We start from the raw sequence: 8,447 nt of genomic DNA on the forward strand, positions 1-8,447 counted from the left end.
TTAAAAAGGGTATTCAATAAAAGTCGTTTCATTGTCATGTCTCCCCAACATACAGATCATGTGCAAATTATATATTTTATTGCATTTTATCAACAACACCATATAGAAAGTTCCTCCTGTACAAGGCAAACGAGATTTCTGTTTTCCACTGTTCCTGGTTCCAAACAAGAGAAGCTCTTTGCATCCTTTGCTAGACTTTTTGGTTACTAAACAAACTAGTTAGAACATTGTTATCAGTAACCAGCATAACTGTATTGTAGCCATATCTAATAATGGTAAAAATGAATGAAAAATAACTGCATATCCTAGTGGCTTCTGCACATCATGATTTTATCAGCTGTTCCATGGAAATAATCATGTCCTGCTTTTGCGCCTACCATTTTGGCTGTACAGTTATTAAGTTTCTGGTTGTGATGAGTGCATATCTCAAAAATAAAGGTAAGATTAGTTAAATAATCTTATTGAGGCTTATTTTGAGGACCATGCATGTATACAGAGTTTTTTTATTTACATGTTTTTCACTGGTTAAAACAGTTTGGAGTTCAAGGAGGTGCTTTGCAATAGAAAGGTAGAGAAAATCTATCCATACACACAATACAAATGGTACTAGGTTGTACTCTGATGTTATATAACATCACTCCTGAGGAAGCTGGCTGAGGGTTGCTGAACCGTGCACAATGTTGTGCACATTTTTCAGTATTAAATTCCTATTTATTATTATTTTATCTACTCATATAGGGTATCATTAGAAAGGACTGTTTTTCAGTTTAAAAAGGGTGTGTAATATGTATAGGTGAACTTGACAAGAAAGCGGAATTAAGGTGAAACCAAGAGCCAAAATTTCTTGTGTCATTTAAAAGGACACTCAAGTCAAAGTTTAAAATGACATGCTCTCTCTGAATCATGAAAGTTTAACAACTTTCCAATTTACTTCCATTAACAAAATGTGCACAGCTGTCTTTTTATATTTACACTTTCTGGGGAACAAAATCCTAATGAGCATGTGCAAGAATTCACAGAATATACATATATGCATTTGTGATTGGCTAATGGTTGTCACATGATACAGGAGTAAATGGAAATAGACATAACTTTGAAATTTGTCAGAAAAAAATCTACTACTCATTTGAAGTTCTATTGCATTGTCTTTTTAACATTCATTTGTTGATTGTGTAAATCTACTGTATTTACTTTTTTTTTTTAAGCAAGGAAACTAGGAAAAACCTTGGTCTTTAGTGGTAAAATATTGGGATTTTTGGTACCAGAATGTAAATAATTTTACGCTTTACCATTTTAAAGACTTTAGCTGATTTTAAAGATTTTGCCACTTTGTGTTAAAATTGTGCTTGCCCCAAATTACATAGACAAAACAAAAAATATATTCTGTAATCTACGTTTTCTTTAGCATTCTGCATATTGCCTAATCCAGCTATTGACTTGCAGAATGTTGAAGAAAACTTAGTTTGTTTAATATGTTTTTTGGACTTTCTAGGAAGCACAAGACCAAGCACACATTTTACACAAACCAAAAAATGTTTAATGTTCTTCTAAATATTAGGCGACGGTCTATTGGAATGAGCTGGTTCATTTTGATTGGGCAGTAAAAGGAGGGAATGTAAAGTGTTGGACCTTTAGGTCTTCTTCTACCTTTTGAGGCAAACAATGGTTTCTGAACTATATATATATATATATATATATATATATATATATATATATATATATATATATATATATATATATATATATAAACAGACATGAAACCCAACATTTTTCTTTCATGATTCAGATAGAGCACTGGTTTTCGAACCTGTCCTCAGACCTCCCTTACTGGCCACATTTTGAGGACATCTGAATTGGAGCACAGGTGAAATAATCAGTTGCTTTTTAAACATGTTTATTTTACCTGTTGTCGTCCAAGGTAATCCTGAAAACCTGGCCTGTTGGAGAGGCCCGAGGACAGGTTTGAAAACCAGTGAGATAGAGAATACAATTTTAAACAACTTTCCAATTTACTTCTATTATCAAATTTGCTAAATTCTTTAGATATCCATGGTTGAAGAAATAGCAATGCACATGTAAGCCAATCACACAAGACATCTATGTGCAGCCACCAATCAGCAGCTACTGAGCTTATTAAGATATGCTTTTCCACAAAGGATATCAAGACAATTAAGCAGTTAGGTAATAGAAGTAAATTGGAAAGTTGTTTAAAATTGTATTCTGTATCTAAATCATGAAACAAAAAAATTGAGTTTCATGTCCATTTTATTTATATGAATAATGATTTAATTTTCACGGTTTGACAAAGTTCTCACTGGGTTTAATTCTGTTTATATTCTCTTTCATACTTGGGTTGAATTCTGCATGAGTTTCATTTTGTTTATTTTATATCTTCTTGTCATTTCAAATGTTGTGATTTATGTTCATATTTATGTCAATGGAGGCTTTGGCTGACTGCATGAAGCCTCAAAGTAAAAAAAAACCCCTCATTTTCATCCAAAATAATATAGAGCTGCCTGAAAATAGATCATAAGCAAATAAAAAAAGTTGATATATTCTTTGTATTATTTACAATCAATAGAGTTTAGTTCCTGACACCTTTTGCTTTCTTTTTCTGTTCCTTATACTACAGATTTCTGAGGATCCAATGGCATCTTTATTCCACTCTAACCACTCCTCAGTGTCTGGCTTCCTGGTTGTTGGCCTCTCTGATATTCCAGAACTTCAAACCATCCTCTTCTTTATATTTCTGTGCATTTACCTCATCACTGTTCTGGGTAATGCTATTATCCTTGCTGTGATATCTACTGACCAGCAGCTCCATACACCTATGTATTTCTTCTTAGCAAATCTCGCCATTATAGATATCATCTTTTCCTCTGTCACTGTGCCCAACCTTTTGTCCATCCTCATCATTGCCAAGAACTACATTTCCTACTCCGGCTGTATTACCCAACTCTCATTCTTTCAGTTATTTATGGTGGTTGAGTGCTACCTCCTGGCTATCATGGCCTATGACAGATATGTAGCTATCTGCTTTCCACTCAACTATACGCTCATCATGAGTCGAGTGGTCAGATTACGACTTGTAATTACTTGCTGGGTTACTGGCTTTGTCAATTCAGTGGTTCAGGGTGTTTCAATATCCAGGCTTGACTTCTGTGGCCCCAATGTGGTTGAACATTTTTTTTTGTGACGTCACTCCATTGTTTAAGCTTTCATGCTCGGACTCTACAGTTGGGGAGGCACTTTTTATGCTGGTGGTGATATTTGCTGGTTTTGGACCTCTGTTTTTTATACTGGTGACTTATGGTCGCATCATTCTAGCAGTAACACAAATTAACTCCAGTAGTGGACGGACAAAGACTTTTTCCACCTGTGCTTCTCATTTCACTGTGGTCTCTCTTTATTATGGGTGCGGAACCTTTAGCTACATTTGGCCGTCTTCCACCTATGCAATGAACAAAGACGTGAAGGTGGTGGCTGTGCTCTACACAATTATGACTCCTATGTTAAACCCCATCATTTATAGTTTGAGAAATAGGAAAGTAAAGGAGGCGATCAGAAAAGCTGTGGTTAAGGGTTTAAATATTTAAAAAGGTAAATCAGCAATTTGTGTTCTTCCGCAGACTCTGTCAAAGTTATGGCGACTAACCACTAAGGGCTAGATTACAAGTGGTGCGCTAACTTTTGCACGCAAGCGAAAAGGGGTATTACATGTTGAAAGTAATTGCGAGTAAGGGTGTTTTTTTTTTTTAATTTTTGTGCTCTATCGACTTCTACGGAGTAATATTTGCGATATTCGAAGTTTGGCTTTTTGCATGTGTCAGGATACAGTTAATGCAAAAACTTTTTATTTTTAACTTTCAATTTTCATACGCAAAAAAAGCCTCTGTCTAGCAAGGTTAATGGGCAATTATCGCTCCACTCCTAATCTAGCCCTAAATGTGCTGAGTTCCCAATTGCATTCCATCCTTACTAGACATTAATATATATAAAAATATAAATATATATATATATATATGTTTTATATTGGCGCTTAGCTTGCATCACTCTCATTCAATTTGGTTACAGATATGCTTATCAGTTGCATTTTATATTATATGGTATCCATATGACTGTGTTTTAACTCATATTCCCATATTTTACCTAAGTTAAAGGGGCATTAAACACTTTGAGATGGTGTGTGTGTGTATGTGTGTATGTGTGTATGTATATATATATTTGAGCATCTTATATATAACTCTGCAATATACTTTCATTATTTATATTGTCTCCTTTCCTGTAATTCCATTCTGATATTGTGAGCTTTTTAGTTTCTGTTAGAAATGGAAGGGCAGAACACTGTTATATTCCACACAGCCATTGGCTGCACACTCTTTTGACCTATTAATAACTGTCCCTAATTGGTCACAGCAGAGAAGGTAATCTAAGTTACAACATGGCAGCTCCCATCGTTCTATAGACACTAAGAGGCCTACTTATCAAGCCGTCAACTGTGCTGCATTCTCCGGCACCAATACACTCGCATAACATCGCGGCCGCTGACCTGAATACACTCTCCTTATCAAAAAAGCTGTCAAAAAGCCGTGCACCAAGTATGGGGCAATGAGCAGCGGACTGTTGTTAACTAACAGTCATCGATCTCGCTGCTATTTGTCTTTTTCCCAGCTTTATTAATACCCTGTCACTAAACACCGCCACTATACTAAAATGTTTAACCCCTATCCCGCTGCTTCAAGACCCCACCGCAACTAAATAAATATATCAACCCCTATCTCGCTGCTCCTAGACCCTGTCGCAACTAAATAAAGTTATCAACCCCTATCCCACCACTCCCGGAGCCCACTGCAACTGTAATAAAGTTATTAACCCTTATTCCTCTACTCCCCGACACCACCGCAACTAAATAAATGTATTAAGCCCCATCCCTCCGCTCCCAGAGCCCACCGCAACTAAATAAAAGTATTAACCCCTAAACCCCTGTCCTCCCACTTAACTACCACTTACTAAACCTATTAACCCAGCGCTGCGGAATCTGTCGGCACTTTATAAATAAAGAATAATAATAATAACCCCTAAACCACCAGCCCCCACATTGCCATAAACTAAATTAATCTATTAACCCCTAAACCTAACAACCCGCTAACTGTGCATTAAAATTACATCATCCCTATCTTATAATAAATTTAAACTTACCTTTAGATTTAAATTAAACTATATTAAACTATTAATTACCTACCCTATCTATTATACTAAAATTATAATAAACTTCATTAAACTAATAATTAACCTACCCTAACTGTTATACTAAAATTACATTAAACTACAAATTAAATAAACTATATTATATAGTTAAAAACCTAACCCTACTCAAATTATTTAAATCTACTATTAAAAATTACAAAGTTACAAAAAACTACCAACTAAGTTACACAAAATAACAAACACTAAATTACACAAAATAAAAAAAAAATTACCAAATATTTAAACTAATTACTCCTAATCTAAGAGCCCTATGAAAATAAAAAGCCCCCACAAAAATAAAAAAACCCTAGCCTACAATAAACTACCAATGGCCCTTAAAAGGGCCTTTTGCGGGGCATTGCCCCAAAGAAATCAGCTCTTTTACCTGTAAATAAAAATACAAATACCCCCCAACAGTAAAACCCACCACCCACACAACCAACCTCCCAAATAAAATTCTATCTAAAAAAACCTAAGCTCCCCATTGCACTGAAAAGGGCATTTGGATGGGCATTGCCCTTAGAAGGGTATTTAGCTCTTTTTGCGCCCAAAGTCCCTAATCTAAAATTAAAACCCACCCAATAAACCCTTAAAAAAACCTAACACTAACCCCCGAAGATCCACTTACAGTTTTTGAAGACCCGACATCCATCCTCAACGAAGCGGCAAAAGTCCTCAGCGAAGCCGGCAGAAGTCTTCATCCGGCGCGGAGCATCCTCTTCAATCAACGTCTTCTTGAACAATGAAGTTTCCTTTTAAATGAAGTCATCCAAGATGGCGTCCCTTAGATTCCGATTTTCTATCAGCCAATCGGAATTAAGGTTGAAAAAATCCTATTGGCTGTTGCAATCAGCCAATAGGATTGAGCTTTCATCCTATTGGCTGATCCAATCAGCCAATAGGATTGAGCTTGCATTCTATTGGCTATTCCAATAGAATGCGAGCTCAATCCTATTGGCTGATTGGATCAGTCAATAGGATGAAAGCTCAATCCTATTGGCTGATTGCAACAGCCAATAGAATTCTATCAGCCAATCGGAATTAAGGTTGAAAAAATCCTATCAGCTGTTGCAATCAGCCAATAGGATTGAGCTTTCCAATCAGCCATTAGGATAGATTTTTTCAAACTTAATTCCGATTGGCTGATAGAATTCTATCAGCAAATCAGAATCTAAGGGACGCATTCTTGGATGACGTCATTTAAAGGAAACTTCATTGTTCAAGAAGACGTCAATTGAAGAGGATGCTCCGCGCCGGATGTCTTGAAGATGGAGCCGCTCCGTGCCGGATGGATGAAGATGGAAGATGCCATCTGGATGAAGACTTCTGCCGGCTTAGATGAAGACTTCGGCCCGCTTGGATGAAGACTTCTGCCGGCTTTGCTGAGGACTTATGCCGCTTCGTTGAGGATGGATGTCGGGTAATTAAAAACTATAACTGGATCTTCAGGGTTAGTGTTAGGTTTTTTTAAGGGTTTATTAGGTGGGTTTTAATTTTAGATTAGGGACTTTGGGCAGAAAAAAAAAATGCCCTTTTAAGGGCAATGCCCATCAAAATGCCCTTTTCAGGGCAATGGAAGCTTAGGTTTTTTAGATATAATTTTATTTGGGGGGTTGGTTGTGTGGGTGGTGGGTTTTACTGTTGGGGGGGTATTTGTATTTTTATTTACAGGTAAAAGAGCTGATTTATTTGGGGCAATGCCCCGCAAAAGGCCCTTTAAGGGCCATTGGTAGTTTATTGTAGGCTATGGTTTTTTTTTTTTAATTTGGGGGTCCTTTTTTTTTTCATAGGGCTCTTAGATTAGGTGTAATTAGTTTAAATATTTGATTGTTTATTTTTTATTTTGTGTAACTTTTTTTGTAATTTAGTGTTTGTTATTTTGTGTAACTTAGTTGTTATTTTTTTGTAACTTAGTAATTTTTAATAGTAGATTTAAATATTTTGAGTAGGGTTAGGTTTTTAACTATATAATATAGTTAATTTAATATGTAGTTTGATGTAATTTTAGTATAACAGTTAGGGTAGGTTAATTATTAGTTTAATATAGTTTAATGTGATTTTAGTATAATAGTTAGGGTAGGTAATTAGTAGTTTAATATAGTTTAATTTAAATCTAAAGGTAAGTTTAAATTTATTATAAGATAGGGATGATGTAATTTTAATGTACAGTTAGCGGGTTGTTAGGTTTAGGGCAGTGCTTTCCAAACTGTGTGTCGTGACACATTAGTGTGTTGGCAGCAGTGTGTAGGTGTGTCCCTGCTTCAGCACAATTTTTTTTTTTTATTTAATTTTTTTTTAAATTGTTTTTTGGTTTCCGACTTTCCGCCTGCCTGCTATGCATATCACATGGTTGACACGTGATTGATACCTAGTGGGTCACAGATCATCTTAACCTATTGACGCAGCTCAGTGGGAACTGAAATTATTTCCATTGGCGGCACGTTGGCTTCTGACTGCACGTGTAGTCTCCTCAATCAGCTCGTGACTGCATGTGTATTCAGTGAGTGGGATAGCAGTGTGTTTGCAGCACAGGCAGTAGTCAGTCGAACTCACAGAGCTGAGGGCAGCAGCTTAAACGCTAAGCTGAAGTCAGAAGTCAATGTGTTTGGTTTTTTTGCAACTAGCTCCCAGTAGTGCATTGCTGCTCCTGCTCTTGATATATGGATAGGAAGTGGAAGCTTAAAAATGCTTGATGATGAAGTGCAAGTGTCTTTATCTAATATTCCACCAAATATTCAGAAATTGTGTTCATCCCATCAACCTCATACATCCCATTAAAATAGTAAGCAGCTATTGGTGTTATTAATTCTTGCACATACTTACTGTTACATGTAAATACATTGTTATATAATTTATGTATGTGTCCGTATCTCTTAAAACAAGTTAGTTTAACCTCCTGTTTGCCAGTACAACTGAATTACTGTGTCGCGAAATGATGTAGGTCTAAAAAGTGTGTCACCAACATGAAAAGTTTGGAAAGCTCTGGTTTAGGGGTTAGTTTAGTAAGTGGTAGTGATGTGGGAGGCCAGGGGTTTAGGGGTTAATATATTTATTTATTTGCGGAGGGCTCCGGGAGCAGCAGGATAGGGGTTAATAACTTTATTAGCGTTGCGGTGGGCTCCGGGAGTGGCGGGATAGAGGTTAATATATTTAATTAGGTGGCGGCAGGGTCTGGGAGCGGCGGGATAGGGGTTAATAAC

At 36.4% G+C, this 8,447-nt stretch overlaps 1 pseudogene; it reads left to right on the forward strand.

Annotated features, from left to right (window-relative positions):
• The first annotated feature begins 2,647 nt into the window (after nucleotides 1–2,647).
• On the forward strand, nucleotides 2,648–3,596 carry LOC128642684 (olfactory receptor 5A2-like; annotated as a pseudogene).
• The last annotated feature ends 4,851 nt before the right edge of the window (nucleotides 3,597–8,447 follow it).

The sequence above is a fragment of the Bombina bombina genome, chromosome 12, assembly GCF_027579735.1.
Source record: "Bombina bombina isolate aBomBom1 chromosome 12, aBomBom1.pri, whole genome shotgun sequence".
Classification (NCBI taxonomy): domain Eukaryota; kingdom Metazoa; phylum Chordata; class Amphibia; order Anura; family Bombinatoridae; genus Bombina; species Bombina bombina.